The sequence below is a fragment of the Bubalus kerabau genome, chromosome 4, assembly GCF_029407905.1.
Source record: "Bubalus kerabau isolate K-KA32 ecotype Philippines breed swamp buffalo chromosome 4, PCC_UOA_SB_1v2, whole genome shotgun sequence".
NCBI lineage: Eukaryota > Metazoa > Chordata > Mammalia > Artiodactyla > Bovidae > Bubalus > Bubalus kerabau.
The window spans coordinates 130026142-130046810 of NC_073627.1; the positions used below are offsets into that span (position 1 = coordinate 130026142).

At 44.3% G+C, this 20669-nt stretch overlaps 1 protein-coding gene and 1 long non-coding RNA gene across 2 annotated transcripts in view; one reads left to right on the top strand and one right to left on the bottom strand.

Annotated features, from left to right (window-relative positions):
• Positions 1–20669, bottom strand: part of GABBR2 (gamma-aminobutyric acid type B receptor subunit 2) — a 372735-nt gene that overhangs the window by 106871 nt on the left and 245195 nt on the right. The window lies entirely within an intron of this gene.
• Positions 5059–12156, top strand: LOC129650302 (uncharacterized). The gene is made up of 4 exons (XR_008713707.1): positions 5059–5956; positions 7444–7507; positions 8081–8262; positions 11446–12156. It is a non-coding gene; the product is annotated as an uncharacterized LOC129650302 (long non-coding RNA).

The following is a 20669-nucleotide window of genomic DNA, read 5'->3' on the forward strand; positions in this document are numbered from 1 at the left end:
CCATTAACTGCAGGGGCATCCTTCTGAGGGATCGTGATCAGATGGCCCATAGGGTTAAAGTGGTGTCCAGCCACAGAGGGAGTGGTGGTCTAAGGCAGGGTTTAGTGAAGCGGAGAACAGTGGAGACCAAGAGAAGATGGTTGGCTGGCTGGCCTAAGAGAGGTGGGACCAACTCTCTCATTTCTTCCTGTAATGATACAAGAGTCAAGCTTATTTAGAATAGCAAACTATCAGATATGAACGAGATATCCAAGAAATAAGGAAACACTAAAGTGAGACAGATGCATGGTGAAATCTTATGATACACACATTGAATCAATCAGCACTGTTGAGCACCTATATGTCAAAGTTGTGCCAGGCAGGCAATGGATAAAGAGTGAGCAAAGTTCATGTGGTCCTAGAGTGTGTGCAGCTGGCAGTCTGGTGGGAGCTACAGACATTAAACAATAAATACACTGATAAATATATAATTACAAACTACAGTAAGTGATATAAAGGAAAAGAACAGGGTAGTACAAGAGAGAACTGCAAGACCCCAATTAGACTGGGGATCAAGGAGGACTTCCGGAGAGATGGCATTTGCATTGAGACCTGAAGGAGTTAGAGTGAGGGGAGAGTTTCCTCCTGGGAAGAGGAGCTGCAAGTACAAAGGTCCTGAGGCAGGAAAGAGATTGGGAAGTGGGAGGAGCTAAAGCAGAGCCAGTGGAGCTGAGCGGAAGAAGAGCATGGAGTGGAGTGGGCAAGGGGGTTGTTGTTCAGTCGCTAAGCTATGTCCAGCTCTTTGTGACCCTGTGGACTGCAGCACGCCAGGCTTCCCTGACCTTCACTATCTCCCAGAGTTTGCTCAGATTCATTCTCTGCCGCCCTCTTCTCCTTTTGCCCTCAATCTTTCCAGCATCAGGGTCTTTTCCAATGAGTCAGCTGTTCACATCAGGTGGCCAAAGTATTGGAGCTTCAGCATCAATCCTTCCAATGAATATTCAGGGTTGATTGGTTGTTCCTGGGTTGTGGGATTATGGCTTTTTTGTCTTTTTACTTTTCAATATTTTCCAATATCCTCTAATGAGCATGCATTACTTTAATAACAGGAAAACTTTACTGAAAGGCTATTATAAGGAGGCACATATTTTACAGATAAAAATAGCAACATCATCACCAACAAAATAATACTCCCTCTTGGAATAGATTAAGTTTTACTGACAGCTTAGAGTTTTCCTGAATAAGAGCCAAGGATCTGGGCAAGCATAAGCACATTTCCCCCTCAACTTAGAAGAATGGAAAGAGCAATGAACAAGGGGTCTGAGAGGTAGATTTGGGCCGTGCTCTGCCATTTTCCAGAAAGGGAAGCTGGGGCAAGTCCCTTTTCATCTCTGTCTCAGGTTTTTCTCTGCAGAACATGCAGTGATAACAATCTTTAACTTATTTTTAGCTCTGCTAAAACACTTGTGTATGTTATCTAAGATTTTTTTCCCGGGGTTCTCCTTTATTAATTAATTCTCAACAACAACCTCAATGGAATGAACCATGTATTATTATTATGATCTCCATTTTAAGGATAAGAGAACTGAGGGCCTGAGAAGAAAGTTGCCTAGGGTCACATCTAGAGGCAGTAGAACTGAGACTCACCCTACACATGTCTAACTTCAAGCTCAATCTTCTGACCACATACTACCCTGCCTTCATTTCAAAAACTAGTCACTGATCAGAAAATTAGCCCTTTGTGGGGGTGAGAGTGAGTCCCAAGCAGCCTTGGGCTAGGGGGAAGAAGGAGGAGTGGAATAGGAGGTAGGTAGAAGAAGGAGTCAAGAATGTGTTGGTAACTGTTAAACTGGCTTTTTGGGGTGGGGGCTGATCTGTAGTGTTTGCCAATTTCCATAGTGTAAATATTCCCACCAAGGCAGATTTCAAGCGATCAACCATTAACAACTGGCTCTAGGCAGCCTGCAGGAGCTGGTTTCAGCACAGTGGCCTGGTCAGTCTTCTCAGGAATATGAAACTGAAGAGAAATTCAAAATGCCTAGTTTTTAATGGCTCAAGGGATGGATGAGAATCTCTTCTTAAAGCGGGGCAGGGGGAGGGTGTTTCCAATCAGAGTGGGAAGAGCTAGAGGAGGGGCTGTCCCATTACTTCTATTGTCTCTCAGCATCCAAGCTGCCCTGGTCCACTGGGCTCTGTGTGGCTGGACCTGGGACTCTGTGGGCCATGTCTCCGAGCCTCCTTGTCAGCTCTGCCAATAGCCAACCCTAGAGTGAGTGGAAATTGGGAGAAGACACAGACAATACTGTTCTGTAACACTTGACACTTGCTGAAGGGGTAGAGCTTAAGTGTTCTCATGACTAAAAAAGATAAGAAAAAGGTAAATCTGTGATGTGATGGCTATGTTAAGTACCTTGATTGTGGTGATCATTTTACAATGTATTCATACATCAAATCATCAGATTGTACCCCTTAGATATATATCATTCCTATTTGTCAGTTATATCTCTATAAAGGGTGGGGGGAGAAAAACTACTTTGGCTGCTGTGTGGAAAATGGATGGTTACGAGAGCAAGACTGGAGACAAAGAAGTCAGTTAGCAGCTGATGCGGAATCCAAGTGAGAGATAAGGGTGACACAGACAGAGAAGAGCTGGGAAGGAGGTGGACTCCTCGGGGCCTAGAGGGGGCTGGGATGTGAGGCGTGCGGAAAGCGGAGAAGTGAGGAAAGGCTTTTTGATTCGATGGTGCCACTTCTCATCAGCACAGCTGGAGCGGGGATCTGGCGGGGCCAGTGAGTGGGGTCCTTGCCCGGGTTCCTGGGTGAGCGGCCATGTAGCTCTAAATCCAAGAATCACGGAGCCTCCTCTAAGCTTTTTGCCCCCACCCTGAACCTCCCTTCTTTCCTGGTCATTTGCAGATGCAAGCATCCCCATGATTAGAAATATTTAATTTTGCTTTACTGTATGTTCTATTTTTGTTAAATAGATTAGTCTCCACAAGGAAAACCAGACTGCTGACCAGTCAACCTGAAAGTCTGAGACACGCAGTTTGCAATCTGTTGGAATCTTCACTTTAAGTCAGGTGGGCTGCAGACAGGCCTGGGGGCCAGAGACAGAGTTCAAATGAGGCAGCTGGTACTGCAGCAGTCCAGGCAGACTGCCAGGGGGCTTGGGCTGCAGGAGGTAACCAAGCAGAAAGAAGGGTACAGACTGGAGAAATAATAAAGAAAAAACGGTCAGGACTTGGTGATGCAAGGACTAGTGTTTCAGAAAGGGTGTGGGGCTGGGAGGTAGGCTACTGAGGTTCTAGCCTGGGATCCTCCACTTGATTTGGTTGTGATCTCTATTATATAAAGAGATAAAATCTATATTATCTGAAAGCTGGGCTAAGAATTCCCCTTACAGAGGGAACAAACTTGATGTAGAGAGGAATCTTGATTAGAAGAAAATGTTGGAGAATATCTTCAAAGCCTAAGGGCAAGGAAAAACTTCTCAAACAAAACTTCAAAAGGACAAACTATAAGGTAAAAAATTTGATTATATCAGAAAAGAGCGCTTCTGTTAGACAAAGGCCCCTGAACAAAGTCAATAATAGGCAGATGACAGAATGGAAGCTTTTGTAAGGTCTACAATAAAGATGATATTAACATCCAGATTGGACACAGCTCCTGAAAATTAACACTACATACAAGCAGCAAATCCATCAGAAAAATGGGCGAAGCACAAACAAGCAATTTACAAAAGAGGAAACCCAGAGTGAAGAGGCACATGAAAGGAGGCTCAATATCATTAGAAATAAAATTGATGTCATTTTATACAAATGAAATGGCAAAAATTAGAAATACAGATCATGCAAGTATTGGTGAGGACTTGATAATGATCTAGTGTGTCACTGGTAGGATGTCATAGGAGCAGATATTCTGAGCAGCATCTGTCACTGCTTAGTCCAATTAAGTGTCCACACACCCTCTGACCCAGAATTCCACTCGTGGGATACAGCCTCGAGAAGTTCTCACAGGGGACTCAGAAGAGTGCTAATTACACACATTACAGTGTGTGTGTGTGCATGTATGTGTCTGTGTGTGGGAGAGATGGAGGTGACCTGGGGAGAGTCATCAGCAACAAATTAGATATACAATGAGCAAAATGAATGGATGCATATGAATTAATAAAAAATAAGAAGAGAAGAAAACATATAACACAATACCACTTACATAAATTAAAAACACACACAACAATACACATTTTGCAAAACTACATACCAAAAAAAAAGGTATACTTAGATTTATTAGAATGCCTGTTGTGGAGAAAGGAGGGTGGCAGTGGAGAATGGGGATAAAAAGGAATGAATAAGTGAATGGAGAAATGAAACAGAGTTGGGCCAGTTCTCTGTACCTGAGGAGGTTAAACAAAATAAAACAGAACCTAGACTTTGTCTTAAGGGCATTAGAAGTCAGCTGGAGTCAAAGGGGTCTGTGGTATGTTCATCTGTATGTTGTTCATTCAGTCATTCATTCATTCACTCATTCATTCATCATGTACTGGGGACCTTTCTCCGTTGGGCCAGGTTTGCTGGGCTCTAGGGACAATGTAGTGAACAAACATATTCCTGGGCTCTGGTCCCACTTGTCAGGCTAAGCATGGTCTGCTCTGGTATTAAATGGATCCAAGTTTGGGCAAACCAGGTGGTCCACAGGCCTGGGGATATTGCCATCTTCCCATTTCTTGGATGAGGAAAACGAGGCTCAGTCAGGTGAGTCACATGCCCCGGGTCACTGCTGTGAGACCGCAGACCTGGGGTGTGAGCTCAGGTCTGCAGAACTCTGAAACCTCCTACTTTCCCTCCTGCCCCAGTACAGTTCTGCCCTAGATGGGCTGTAGTCCCAGCATCAGCTGCCTTAGCTTACTCACTCAAGGAAGGCCTGTGAAGGCTTCAAGGAGGAGGCATAAAAGACCCAGGCTGGAACCTTACAGCTAAGTCACTCCTGAATTCCTGACTCACAGAAACTGTGTGAGATAATAAAAGTTTATTGTTGCTTCAGGCAACTACATTTTGGGATAATTTGGTATGAAGCAATAGATAATAAATACAGGGTCACAGGAGGAAACAATTCACCCTGGATGGTTCAAAAAGGACTTTATTAAGGATCACTTACTGAGAGAGGGGCAGATTAAAGCAGCAGACAAGGGAAGCTTATGTGCCTGTACACTAGCAAAGGCATGAGCTGTTATTTGAAGGCAAGGAAAGAGTGTTGGTGGAGCTTCATAAGATCGGGAGACACAGAGAAGACTTAGCCCTGGAGGGAAGGGCACAGCTATTTTAAGAGACGCAGCCCCAAAGTAGTGGTGGAGGTAGAGGGGCTGCACCCTGACCCCTCTTGCTCCTCCCACCCTCCAATCTCCTGCCTATGTTCTCCACTGACCAAATTCAACCGGAAGCCCAAGGACAAGAGATCCTGGGTGATCTATGAAATCAGCCTCTCAGGGCACAGAGAATGGTAGAAAATGGGTCCGTGGGAGAGAAGAAAAAGAGAGAAAAACCAACAGAGGGATCTTCTAGACTCTACTCTCAGTCTTGAAGTTTTGTGAAGCTGACTCTATGCAGGGCTGGATCGCATGACTTCAGTTCAGTCGCTCAGTCGTGTCTGACTCTTTGTAACCCCATGGGCTGCAGCACACAAACTCCCAGAGTTTATTCACATTACTTAGCCCAAGCCAATCAGTACAGCCTATCCTCTAGCTACAATCACTGGTTCAGGGATGGGCACATGACCCAAGATAGCCAATCAAGGCTAAGAGGGATCTCCAGGGATTTTGTTGGCACTTTTGGGGAAATGGGCTTCTCCACTCCCACCACCTCTAGACTTGGTGCTGTGATAATGGGAAGAAGAAGCAACTGGGCTGAGGATGGAGCAGAGAAAGCAGAGCCAGAGATGGAGAAATGACAATGCTGCATCCTAAACCTCACAGTTGTCTTCGGTTAAGTACGGCTTTCAATCACTTGCACCAGAAGAGTCCTGAATGAAATAGTCTCACCCATAGCTTTGATGATCTTCGTGGCCCCTGCTTGGGGTAGGCTGGGCAGAGATCATTAATTCCATTTTATAGATGAAGAAAATGAGGTTCAGTTCTCTTTATCACTTGGCATCCAGCTCGTTTAAATTCATAATTAAATTCACAATGCTAGCCTAGGTCTTTGCTATATATTTTGTCTTTACATTGTATGGTTTTAGATTCCTGACTTCTGTTTCAGTGGCCTTGATGTATGTATGCCTATTATTGACAGCTGCTTCAAACTCTTTTTAAGTAGATGGCACTCAATAGTAATTTTGATCAAACAAGCAAGCAAAGCATGTAGATCTCCGCTGCTCTCCCTCTCCGTGCATCTCTCTCCTCTCTACTGCTCTGCCTGAAAATTCCAGCCTCCTTGGACTCCCTAAATTCAAATTTTCAACTCTCCTCAATGTGGAGAAGCGTCAACCAGGCTCTGTTTGCCTGCCCCCTCTCCCCATGTTGTGGCCTGGAAACCCTCCAGGCAGTAGGCTGGGCAACCATAAAAGTCATGCTCTATGTGTCCCTTCTCGCAGAGGTCACTCTCCTCTGTGATCTATAGTCCGATGTCAGAAAACTATTGTTTCACATCATTTGAATGTTATTTTAGTTGCTTAAGCGTGCATGCATGCATGCTAAGTTGCTTCAATTGTGTCCGACTCTTTGCGACACTATGGACTCTGCTGTCCATGGGATTCTCTAGGCAAGAATACAGGCTTGGGTTGCCATGCCCTCCTCCAGGGGGGTCTTCTCGGCCCAGGGATCGAACCTGTGTCTCTTATGTCTACCTGCACTGGCAGGCGGGTTCTTTACCACTAGCACCATCTCGGAAGCCCAATTGCTTAATGCAGGAGGGTCTATCCAGTCCTTGGATATTATTTCTCTATCTTGACCAGAAGTAGAAGCTCCCCTCCCGCCGATGCAAGTGCTCCAGACGCGCTCCCCCTAGACTCTTGCACCGGCTGCCCATTGTCTGGATCACTCTTACCCCAGTCATTGCACGTTTCGCTCTCTTACTTCCTTCAAGTCTTTTCTCATTGTTACCTTCCCAGTGAGGCCTCCTCTCGCCATCCTGCTCCCCTCCCCTTCCACTGGTGGCATTTCCAATCCTCCTTCCTCCTGCATGTTTCTTTTTTCTTTTTCTGTTCGAATAGCAAGCATGCCTTCTGACCGACTATATGATTTACCCATTTACTGTGTCCATATGGACCGCCTCCATGCACTAGACTGTAAGCTCTCTGAAGGGTCTCTGTTCACCTGGCTCACTGCTGTACCCCTAGCTCCCAACACAGTAGCTGGCCCAGTGTAAGTTCTCAAGAATGATTCATTAAATGAATAAATGATTGAAAAGATGACAGAAAAAAAAAAAAACCCATGAGCACTGTCATTAAGGTTAAACATTATGATGTCCATAGGGGAGAGCCGCTAGCACCCCTTCCGTGTGAAGAACAGGCTGAGGACAAACAGCTGGGAATGCAGGTTAGAGCCTGAGGTGGGGGGTGGGACCCCTAAAATGCCAGGCTGTATCCTGTAGGCAGTGGGGGTGGGGGTGGAAGCTCTCAATAAGTAATAACATGGTCATAGGTTATTCAGGAAGAATAATGTGCTGAGTGCACAAGCGAGAGCCAGAATAAATGAGTGGCAAAGGGGAGAGGGAAGAGAGGCAGTACTTGGGATTTCAGAGTCAGCAGAGGCTGGCAAGTGGAGGGGGGAATGGAGATGACGCCTGGAGACATTTCTCTAGAAACATGGCTGGCACACTAGTGCAAACTCGGGTTCCAAAGGATTCCGCGGGGGTAGGTGGGCAGGGGTGCACGATGAACCTGGGCACTGGAGGTGGCTGACAGCGTGCCTGAAACCTGGTCCCATCCTTCCCACCGTGTGAATGTGGGCAGGCCACACAGGCTCTTGAACGCTGGTTTCCTCCTCTATGAAACAGTACTAACCACACCTCCCTCACAGGCAGGGCTTGTTCCCTGGACATTCAGTACCTTGGGGATTTAGTAAATTTCGGTTCCTGTTTCGAAAACCTTTTCTCTTGCACTATTTCAGCATCACAAGAAGCCTGAGAGATCTGAGAGGCTCTTCTCTGGTCACGTCAGACAACGTCCCCCCACCCCACAGATGAGCTGAGGCACAGAACTCATCCCGAGCTGAGGTCCACAGCTGTCCAATGGAGGGGACATCTGATGAATCCCACTGCCTCTTATGATTGCTGCTACTCATAAAAACGGGTAGGAAGCAAGAGCCCAGGGAGGAGATGCCAAGCTGGACATCTGCTCCAAATCTCATTTCTGTGGGGGTGGGGTGGGGGAAACAGGACTCACTTCCATTACACTGGAGTTTAGAACCTCAGGATACTCTGTTCACAAGAGACCTTAATTCCCAGGACAGCTGTCTAGTGGCTAAGGCCATTAAACATGGATTACTGAGGCAGCTCTTTATAAGCTAGTTGATAGGATGACTAGATTTGAGGACAAACAGGGAATTTTTTTGAACATCTCAGAAAGCACTGCAGAGCCTGCACATACTGCAGGGCCCTGCCAAACGACTGAAGGGGAACTGACGGTGGTTATGGGGATTAGCTATTGCTACATACGGCTTCCCAAGGATCCTGTGTGCTGAGGAGAGAATCTAGGTCACTGTTCCATCACATACTGTGGGCCTGTAATAATATGCACATGTGTACGTGCGTGTATAAGATACATACATACACATATACAAAATCCTGTGCTCTTCATCCATGTACACTAAGAGGCTACAAGAGCTGATCAGTCACAATTAGTAATTAACTGTACACACCCTAAGCCCTCCAGACCTCATTAGCCCTCCAAAAGACTTTTTCAAGCTAGCCTATACCCTGTGTTAGGGTGTGTAACACTCTATGTAATTTTTATTATACATATTCAAGATGAAATTGCATAACATGCCCTCAGTTAACTAGACTCCAACTAGTGGGGATCAACTCAGCAGAGGCTGGCATGGAGGAGAAAGTAGATGGAGTCAGTTCTTCCAGGCGGAGAAAATTGCGGCCCCCACCAGGGCAGGACACACTGAAGGCCTCTCTGACATTTGCTCCCACACTTTCTCCCCTATCTGCCCCACTGTTTTTGAAATTGAATCACCAAGCAATATATTATAAACAATCTATGCCATTAGATACTTTTCCATAACAACTATTTTTAGTGGCTGCCAACAATTCTACTGGAAAGATGCATCACAGTTTATTTAGCTAAGCCCAACCACTGGGCATTTAGGTTATTTCCAGGGTTTCCTCTGCCCCTCCTGTAACAAACCATGTTGTCACGAGCACTCCAACTGGCCCTGTCTTTGCTCATGTCATGACTGCTTCCTGAGCAAAACACTTCCTTTTCTAGAAGTACAGTATTCTAGGTCTAAGGAGACACAGTACTCCTCACACAGGGATGGAAAAGTCTGGGTGCTTATTTCTAGAAAATATTTTCTTCCTTGCTCCAATTATCTCTGATTTTCCAAACCCAACCTGTTCTTTGAAGTCAAGCCCAACTGTCTAGACTAAAAGTCTAGGCCACTGGCCCAGGGGCTCCTTCAATGTTTAAACCAATAGGATATGAGTCACGTATGTCACTTAAAAGACTTCAGTAACCAAAACTAGTTCATCACAGTAATCAAGTTTTGTTTCTGCAGCATTAGGAGGGGCGATGGCACCATCCAGTTTCCCCTGGGCCACCATGCAAATTTTCAGCTTATCTAGTGTTAAAATGTACAGAATATCGTAGAATCTATACATGAATTTTTTTAATTTACTGCAATAATCTTCACAGTGTATATAATTTGAGAACCATTCAGTTCACAATAGGAAGCAACTGCATGAGGAGTACATACTTGATCATCCCCTCTTTTCTACCATAACTGGTCAATAACCTTGCCCTGTGGTTTTCCTCCTTGAATCCACCTGCCTCTCTGTGTACTCCACTGCCGTGGTTGGTACCTCATCCTTGCAGTTGCTCTTGTCTCCTTCTCCACTGTTCCTTCCCACTGCAGCCAGGGGAAGCTTCTCAAGAACAGCAACCAGGTTCCTGCTGATCTTGGGATAACAGGCACGACATGATCTGTCCTCCACCTACTTATCTCCCCCACACCCAGGCTCATCCCATCCCACCCTCAGCTCCAGTTACATGGGCTTTCTGTTGCTTTCTCAAAGGTGCCCCCACCCCAAGGCCTTTGCATTGATTCTTCCCTTTTCCAGGAATAGCCCTCCAACCTTTATGTAAAGATCTGAGACTTTTTTGAGGTTACCACTGCTAAGGTGGAGGGGACAGCATGCAAGCCTAGGTCCAAGGACTCCATGTCCAGTGCTCGTTCTGCCACTGCTAGCTTCCTCTCCCAGCAAGCTGAAGAAGCACCCAAATGAAAGAGTGTCACTTCAGTTTTGCCTGGCATTTCTCTCAAATGCTTTCAGAATCATTTTTGCAACTGAAACATCTCTCAAAGCAAGAAAACTAGTTCATCACAGTAATCAAGTCTGTCATAGAGGATGTGTGATGATGTTTGAAAATATAATCCTATGAACATCAGAACTGACAACTCTGAAACATCTCTAGGCTAAATCTGCTAATAACGGTCTTTAGCATTCAGGCTGGCACTCACATGGGTTTGGTGTGATACATTTCACAGCAGAAATGCCCTAACAAGGAGCTTCCTCAAAGAGTAACCGGGTAGAGGACAGATTTTAATGAGGCCCAGTCCCTGAAAGGGTGAAGTGTGAGTGAAGAAGAAAGGCCTGAGATGAAACATGGATTTCTGTGTGAGTCCGATGACAAGTGGGACCTCACATCAGAAAATGTGGCAAACACTTTCTAGAGAGGTCAGGACCTGTATAGAAAAGGAGTCAAGACATCAGGGCTATCACCTCTGAAGATCCTCCAGGAAAAAAATGTGTTTTGATTAGAATGAAGCAGACACATATGAACTGCCAATGCCTCTTCTAAGCCTGCTGTTCACTCATTCACTCCTTCTCACCCACCTATCCACCCACCAACTTATCCACTCATTCATCTATGTCTATCCACCCACCTGCTCATCTACCTACCTATCACCTACCCGTTTATCAATCCATCTGTCCACCTACCCACATGTCTATTCATTCAGACACCTACACATTCATCCATTAATCCATCTACTGATCTTGCTCCCTCTTTCTCCAGCACCCATTCATCTACATCCATTCACCTACCCACATATCCATCCATCCACTCACTTATCCACTTGGCCATCCAACTATCTGCTCATCTGCCCAGTCCTCTCGCCGGTCCAACTGGCTAGCCAGTCTTTCCTGTATTCCTACTATGCCTTAAGTCCTGAGGAGATGCTGAAAGAGGGTGGAGACAGGAGTGGTCATAAAAATATCTCTGATGTATTTGTTCCTTTACCATCAGCTGGAACTCAAATACAGGCCAAACTGTGGACCCGAGAACAGAGGTGAACCTCAGACAGACTGCACCCTCTAGGAGTAGGCAGTAGAAGCCTCTGCTGTAATGCTAACCAACCACTTGGGAATCAACATGACTGCACAGCAGGGACTGACGCGAGCATTTCCACATCGTGCTGCTTGGGTTCAAGGGCCATGTTTCAGTGGACACCACAGGCAGCTCCACCTGAAGCAGCTTGGCTCCTGCCTGTTTAATGGACACCCCCTGAACAAACACATTCTATTACTAATACCACACGGATGTGGTGAAAGGGGATCAAAGAGAAAAGGCTATTAACCCTACCACCAAAAACTTGTGTGTACAAGTACGGCTCTATTTGCTGCTTTGATAACTGTACACGCTGGCTAAGGAAAACAAAGTTAAACTGCTGGTCAATCTCTCACTTGTTCTCTCTCTCATTCTCTTTCCTACTCTTTCAAGATTCATTTCTTAGCCTTTTAAGAGGATGATCATAGTGCCTTTCAAGACAACGTGAGGATAAAGCAAGAAGGGGGTCACTACTTCTAAAACCTCCATCATACGTGTGCCACGTTCACAAATTTCAGCCATCTGTGCTTTTATTAACTATCTGCCTTTTTAAAAAAAACTAAAAGAGAAAAAGAAGATGTTATCTCACTACCTTAAATACCAGCTATGCTTTTACAGTACACATTAAAATCAAACAGAGCTATTAAAATAGAGTATAGGTCCTCAAAAAACTAAAAATAGAAAAATTACCATATGATCGAGCAATTCCATGGCTGGGTATATACCATAAGAAAATGAAAACAGTAATCCAAAAATATACATGCACCCCAATGTTCATAGCAGCATTATTTGCAATAGCCAAGATAGATATGGAAGCAACCTAAGTGATCATCAACAGACGAATGGATAAGGAAAGTGTGATATATACACATATATACAAACATATATGCATGCTGCTGCTGCTAAGTTGCTTCAGTCGTGTCTGACTCTGTGTGACCCCATAGACGGCAGCCACCAGGCTCCCCTGTCCCTGGGATTCTCCAGGCAAGAACACTGGAGTGGGTTGCCGTTTCCTTCTCCAATGCATGAAAGTGAAAAGTGAAAGTGAAGTCGCTCAGTCATGTCCGACTCTTCGCGACCGCATGGACTGCAGCCCACCAGGCTCCTCCGTCCATGGGATTTTCCAGACAAGAGTACTGGAGTGGGGTGCCATTGCCTTCTCCAATATATATGCATATGTATATATATATATATATATATATATATATATATATATATACATGTGTATACATACATACTTATACAATGGAATATTATTACTCACCCATTAAAAAAAAATTCCACATCATCTGCAACAACATGGAGGGATCTAGAGGGCATTATGCTCAGTGAAATAAGTCAGAAAAATACACTGTGTTGTTACTTATATGTGGAATATAGAAAATAAAACGAATGAATATAATGAAACAGAAACAGACTCACAGATACAGAGAATAAGAAAGTGGTTAGAAGTGGGAAAAGGGAAGCAGGGAGAAGCAAGATAAAGGTAGGGGATTAAAAGGTAGAAACTAATATGTATAAAGTAAATTGGAATCAAGATTGCCAGGAGAAATATCAATAACCTCAGATATGCAGATGACACTACCCTTATGGCAGAAAGTGAAGAGGAACTAAAGAGACTCTAGATGAAGTGAAAGAGGAGAATGAAAAAGTTGGCTTAAAGCTCAACTTTCAGAAAACTAAGATCATGACATCCGGTCCCATCACTTCATGGCAATTAGATGGGGAAATAGTGGAAACAGTGGCTGACTTTATTTTTCTGGACTCCAAAATCACTGCAGATGGTGATTGCAGCCATGAAATTAAAAGACACTTACTCCTTGGAAGGAAAGTTATGGCCAACCTAGACAGCATATTGAAAAGCAGAGACATTACTTTGTCAACAGAGGTCCAGCTAGTCAAGGCTATGGTTTTTCCAGTGGTCATGTATGGATGTGAGAGTTGGACTATAAAGAATGCTGAGCACCGAAGAATTGATGCTTTTGAACTGTGGTATTGGAGAAGACTCTTGCGAGTCCCTTGGACTGCAAGGAGATCCAACCAGTCCATCCTAAAGGAAATCAGTCCATCAGTCCTGAATATTCATTGAAAGGACTGATGCTGAAGTTGAAACTCCAATACTTTGGCCACCTGATGGGAAGAGCTGACTCATTTGAAAAGACCCTGATGCTGGGAAAGATTGAGGGCAGGAGGAGAAGGGGATGACAGAGGATGAGATGGCTGGATGGCATCACCGACTCGATGGACATGAGTTTGAGTGAACTCCAGGAGTTGGTGATGGACAGGGAGACCTGGCGTGCTGTGGTTCATGGGGTTGCAAAGAGTCAGACACGACTGAGCGACTGAACTGAACTGAAATGAGATATTAGGATACATTGTATAATACAGGGAAATACAGCCATTATTTTATATATAATAATTTTAAATGGAGCATGATCTGTAAAAACATTGAATCACTATATTGTACACTTGAAACTAATATAATATTGTCAATCAATTATACTGAATGTTTTTCTTTTAAAGAGTGGAGGCTTGGGTACCAGCTAAGATCATCCCCTCTCCCACCTCTGAGGCACCGTCAAGGGTCCTGCCACCAAGGCAGCCACCCTCGAGTCCTTCTCAGGGGCCTGACCAGGCTAAGCTGAAATGATGGTTTGGGCCAGATTCCCCATTAAGCCTTTGTTTCATCTTTACGCCTGAAGAAATTTGTTTGCTGAGTTTTAAATAGAAAAGAATGGTTAACAAAGTCTTCCAAAGGGCAAATTTGAAAAAAAATAAAGTAACATCAAGTATAATTTTATTGTTAATGTAAATGTTAAATGAGGAACAATGATATTGGGCTTATATGTAAAATCTCCTTTGAAAAACAAGTTTGAAAACCAGTGGAATAGACTGATAAATCGCTGTACATGCAATGAACATGAATACCCATAAATCACACCTTTAGGATTGTGTGTGTGTGTGTGTGTGTGTGTGTGTGAGACTGTGCTACTGTGTCTATGAATATGAGAATGTGCATTACCAAAGATGGCAAGAGCTGCAAGAATGCAACCGAAGCAGTGATATGGGGATCCACTAACCCCAATATCTCCTGGAAAATTAATTACAGGTGTTTGAGGGTCTAGAGAACTGTGTGTCATTGGTATCCAAACGGGTCCTTGCTCATTATCCTTGTACTAATTTAGCACTTACTATGGCCCAGGCATTCTGCCTGTCTAAACCTCTTTAATCCCCACAACCCAGAACTTCCCTGGTGGTCCAGTGGTTGAGACTTCACCTTCCAATGCAGGGGTTGCAGGTTTGATCCCTGGTCGGGGAGCTGAGATCGAACATGCCTCATGGCCAAAAACCAAAACAACACCCCCCCCGAACCCAGAAATTCAATAAAGACTTTAAAAATGGTCCACATGAAATTTAAAAAAAAAAATCCCCACAACCCTTTAAGGTATGCCCTATTGAGAGTCTCAGCAAGGCCACTACCATGGGGAACTGCCCATGGGCAGCCGCCTAGGGACACATCTCTCCTGGGCCCAGCCATGGTCAGTGACTGACGGACAAGAAGATCCAAAGGCTCAGGCCCCGTGCCTCACTCTGGACAGCAATGAGGGCCATCCCAGCTCCAGAACTCCTCTAGGATTGGCTGCAGCCTCAGCTACAAACTTCAGATCAACTTCTTGCTCTGCCCAATCCTGCCATCCTCACTTCCTTCACACTATTGCCTCCTAAGGAAGACAAAAGTGGGCACCTCCCCACATCCAGTTCCTTCCGTACCTTACCCCCACCTCCACTCCCTGCTCCACAATCTACATTGCTCTGTTTAGACTCCAGGTCTCTTTTATTGTCATTTAGTCGCTAAGTCACGTCTGACTCTTTTGTGATCCCATGGACTGTAGCCGGCCAGGTTCCTCTGTCCATGGAATTTCCGAGACAAGAATACTGGAGTGGGTTGCAATTTCCTTCTGCAGGGGATCTTCCCAACCCAGGGATCAAACCTGTGTCTCCTGCATTGGCAGGTAGATTCTTGACCACTGAGCCACCTGGGAAGCCCCCAGGTCTCTCTACTCAATGAAAATTAATAAAATTTCACTAAAAATTGTCATCAGGAGGCCAGAAGGGGGAGCTCTCACACACAAATCACTCATATTATTCACTTTCTCAACATACATCCCAACAGAGAGAGACATACCTTGTATCTCTGGCAGGAAGCCACCCTAGCTTACTATTACCAGCAGGAAAGACTTCTCCTTGCCTGGCAACAGGTCTGCCAATGAGAGACTGTCACAACTCAGCCAATACAAAGCCACTATAATTCAAACTCCCCATTTCCTTCAATGGACTTTTGTTTATAATACCCCCTTCCAACTTCCCCTTCTCTATAAAAGAGTTTCGTCTCCCATGCTGAACTGGACTTACATGTGGTTTGCCATGGTTTCATGTCCTGAATTGCAATTCTTTGTTGCTCCTATATAAACCCCTTTTGCTGGTAATAGGCTTCTTTATTGTTTTAGGATAACACTACCAAACACTGGTTTAAGCAAGAATTCTAGAAAGCTTGAATTCCACTGAAAAAGAAGAAAGGGGGTGAAATGGTATTGCAATTCCATGAGAAAAGGAATCTTTCCAGCTTCTTTCACCCCCTTCCCACAGGGCTGGCCATTAGCTTGGCAGGCACAGAGGCTTACATCCAAGTGTGTGTTAGTAACCCATGCTCAAGTACTCACAGGCTGAGCTGGCATCCATTAGCGTTCAAAGCTTGTCAGCTGAAATTTATGTCAGCTGTCCTCCCCTGATCATAGACGAGTTCCCTCCTGCTTAGCAAGCTCACAGGCTAACACACCTTGACACACACTGGGGGGCATTCTGATCTGATGCAGAGAGAAATGCATGGGGTGTATTAGTATTACAGACCTCTTCAGATTTGTTTTCCATACAGGATCTGGGTGTATCTTTATCTAAAGATTTTCCTTAATAGTGGGGATACCACTAATGTCTAACTACATTACTTACTTTAAAATGTTTGCTCACTATTTATATTCTCAACATTTTAAAATGTACATTCTTAGGTTTCTGTATTGGAAAGGCAACCAAACTTTTGCTGGGCTAATAACTGTTTGGTTGGACATAGCTTGCAAATACTATAATTTCCCTTTAAAATGAGTTAGCAAATCACTTATGATATCTTGACAAACACTTGAAAATAACTAATAAATATCCCCATAACAAATCATAGCTTAAAACGATCACTCCTAATGGGGAGTTATTGTTCAATAAGGACAGAATTTCTGTTTGGAAAGAGTAAAGCATTTTGGAGATGGACATGGTGATGGTTTCCCAACAGTGTGAATATGTTCAGGGTCACTGAATTGTATACTTACAAATGGTTAAAATGGTAAATTTTACGTTACATACATTTGATTATAATTTTTAAAAAAGGAGGGATGAGGTAAAAAGATTGAGAACCATTGCCATAGAAGAAGCTTTATAATGTGAAGGATCAAAACAAATGGTTGGAAAGAATTAAAAAAAAAAAGATATCTGAGTGTGAAGTGTAAGTGCTTACAGGACCCCGCAGGTCTGTCTGATTGATGAAGTTATGGTGACTTCAATTTTCTCTTTGGTGCTTGTCTTGTGCTGTTTACATTTTCTGTAATGGAAATGTGATATTTCAGTAATCAGAAAAAGAAATAAATGTGTATATGTGTATAAATGTAAATATATGTGAATAAGAGGGTAGTAAAGTACCCTCCCTCTCCCCAGTCAGGGACGCAGTGAGTAAAAGGCAAGGTGCTGCTTCTAGGATGATCTGGCCAAACTGAGACGTGTAGAACATCCCCCCAGATAGCAGCAGCTGGGTGTCAAGGAGGATCGCCCACCTAGAAATGAAAGACCTCAGTCTTGGCTTCAGCCTTGCCTCTTATTTACAAAGAAAGCTGAGCACCGAAGAATTGATGCTTTTGAACTGTGGTATTCGAGAAGACTCTTGAGAGTCCCTTGGACAGCAAGGAGATCCAACCAGTCCATCCTAAAGGAAATCAGTCCTGGATGTTCATTGGAAGGGCTGATACTGAAGCTGAAACTCCAATATTATGGCCACCCAGCTCCTCTATCACGAGCTTTGTGAGCCTGGGTAAACTAACCTCTTAGTTTTCTTGCCTGAAAAATGCTGATAATAACAGTCTATAACATCTCCACTGTGTGGGATTGTACTGAATATTAGTTTTGTAGGGTTGCCTTAACAAAATACCCAGACTGGGTGATTTAAAAGAAATTTCTTGTCTCACAGTTCCAGAGGCCAGAGGCCCAAGACGAGGGTGTCAGCAGGGCTGGTTCCTTCTGAGGGCCATGAGGGAGACTCAGCTCCCCAGCTATCGGTAGCTTGCTGGCAGTCGTTGGCATTTCTTAGCTTCTGGAAGCACCGCTCCATCTTCTCGTGGGGCTCTTCCCCATGGGTATGTCTGTCTCCCAATTTCCACTTTCTATAAGGACACTATTTGCACTGGATTATCCAGTATGACCTCATCTTGACTAATTACATCTGTAAGGACCTGATTTCCCAATAATATCACATTCTGAGGTACTTTTCATTAGAGTTCAACACATGTATTTTTGCTGTTGTTGTTCAGTCACTAAGTTGTGTCCAACCCTTTATGACTCCCATGGACCGCAGTACACTATGCTTCCCTGTCCTTCACTATCTCCCAGAGTTTACTCAAACGGAGGTCCACCGAGTCAGTGATGCCATCCAACCATCTCATTTTCTGTCACTCCCTTCTCCTCTTGCCCTCAATCTTTCCCAGTGTCAGGGTCTTTTCCAAAGAGCCAGCTCTTTGCATCAGGTGGCCAAAATATTGGAGATTCAGCTTCAGCATCAGTCCTTCCAATGAATATTCAGGGTTGATCTCCTGTAAGATTGACTGGTTTGATATCCTTGCTGTCCAAGGGACTCTCAAGAGTCTTCTCCAGCACAACAGTTTGAAAGCATCAATTCTTCACACTCAGCCTTGTTTGTGAGAGTGGTCCAACTCTCACATCCATACATGACTACTGGAAAAACCTTAGCTTTGACTATACGGACCTTTGTCAGCAAAATGATTTTCTGCTTTTCAATACACTGTCTAGGTTTGTCATAGCTCTTCTTCCAAACTCATAACAGGGGTTATTATAAGAATGAAATGAGATACTACATTTAAGGGCCTAGCAGATTACCCAGCATATAGTGAGCACTCAGCACTGTTAGCCGTTCCTATCATCATGACATCAGTTACTACAGCAATGTTAGTACAACCACCATGTCACTGAACCTTCCCTTAGTCTGTTTCTTGCAGGCACCTGAACAGAATCTGTACACAGGGCTTCTGCTGAAGTTCTCATAAGATGGTACACTCCCCTACACTGCTTCTCACAAGGAAACAGCTATTTTTGCCCTGACTTGAGGAAGTCAAACCTTCAAGCTTTGGAAGGCTAGGCATCAATTCAAACAAATTGCTAAACCACATTATTTTGATCTTTCAAATTTAGCTGACAGCAGAAGGAGTAGGTTTCTTCCCTGTGCTGTACATTATCTGCAGTCATTTGTAATTGTGTTTAAATAAACGGGGGGAGAGCAGCCAAGCAGTACCCCAGAACAGATCTGAAGACACTTGCATTTAGAATCAGAAGCCCTGGGATGTGGATCTGAGAGAGGCTCACTAGCAATACACTGTGGGACCCAAGCATAGCTACTTTGCCTTGCTGAGCTACAATTTCCTAATTCATTCAGTCAGCAAACGTGTTTCATAGAGTAAGGGCCACTATTACACAGGGATACAGAGAGGATTACAGGCCCCAGTGCCAGGTAGGGGCTCAGAGGCTCACTGTCCAGTGGGAAGGGGCAGATGGACACATAAATAACCGAGTGCAGAGTGGGGACCTCGATATCCTTTCCTATTAACATGGGGAGAATGGTTCCTGCTCTCTCTCCAGAGCATCTAATATGGTTGTTTGGACAGTGAGTTCTTTGCAGGGCAAGCCTTTTATCTTACTCTTCCTGCCTGGCCCAGGCCTGGCTGATAGGGTGTGCTGGGAATGCTAGTTGAGTTAATAGAACACCTAAATGGTTAAGAACATGGGCTTCTGAGTCAGCCAGACTGGTCAGCTTTGAATGCAGTGACACTGGCTATTTGTAAGATGCTCAGTAAATCATTTATCTTTGCTCAGTCTGCTCAGTCTTTTTTTTTTTTTTAAATAATGATATGGTTGCTAATTAGCTAAATCATTCACTCATTTAATAGATATTTAGTAGGCATCTACTATGTCCTAGGTACCCAGTTCTAAGTCTCAGAGATATGGCAGAAAATGAAACAGACAATGAATAAGAAAAAAAGAGTGCACATCAAGTCAGGTAACTATTGTGAAGAAGAACGAAAGGGATGGGACTGCAATTTTGAATAGGGTGCCAGGGAAGCAGGTGTGGATGCGTGGACAAAGATGCGACGTCGGCTAGAGAGGCAGATGCAGCTCACTAGGAGGAGCACTCCTGGCACTGGAAATTACACATCCCCTGCTGGGTGGCTGTCTTAAACATCGCATTCAATAACGTGTACAGTGCTTAGGATGCTGCCTGGGAGGCAGTAGGAGCTCATTAATTGAGAGCTATTATTAGCATGATGTTAATAAATGTAATTGTATTGAGGAAAGAAGAAAGAGACTATAAATGTACCCTGTGCACAGGGCAGTCACATCGAGGATTATTGTTATAGTTGGTGTTTATTACTAGCAATTAATTACCTCCAGGAAATGCTCCTGACAGTCTGAAGTTACAGAGGGCCCAAGAGCCACTCCCTCTCTCCTCAGGCTCTGGGATTTGAGTCCTAGTGAAATGCTGATGGGGAAGACTCGGGAAGGGGTAAAGGCTGGGTTTCTCTCCTGCCTCACAGAGGAAACAGTGAGAGCCCTTCATGCCCATCCCCACATATACATGTGTCACGGAGATTTCCACAACCTGCGTGAAACAGTGACACCAGATGTCACAGCAGTAATTTGGGAATCAGTATCAGCAGATTCAAGAACTATAGACCCTGTTAATACTTCTGTTGTCAGTTCTGATTATTTATTGGATAGCAAAAGTCTTTAGTTTATAGAAGCCTGGAAGGCAGCAGAGTAGG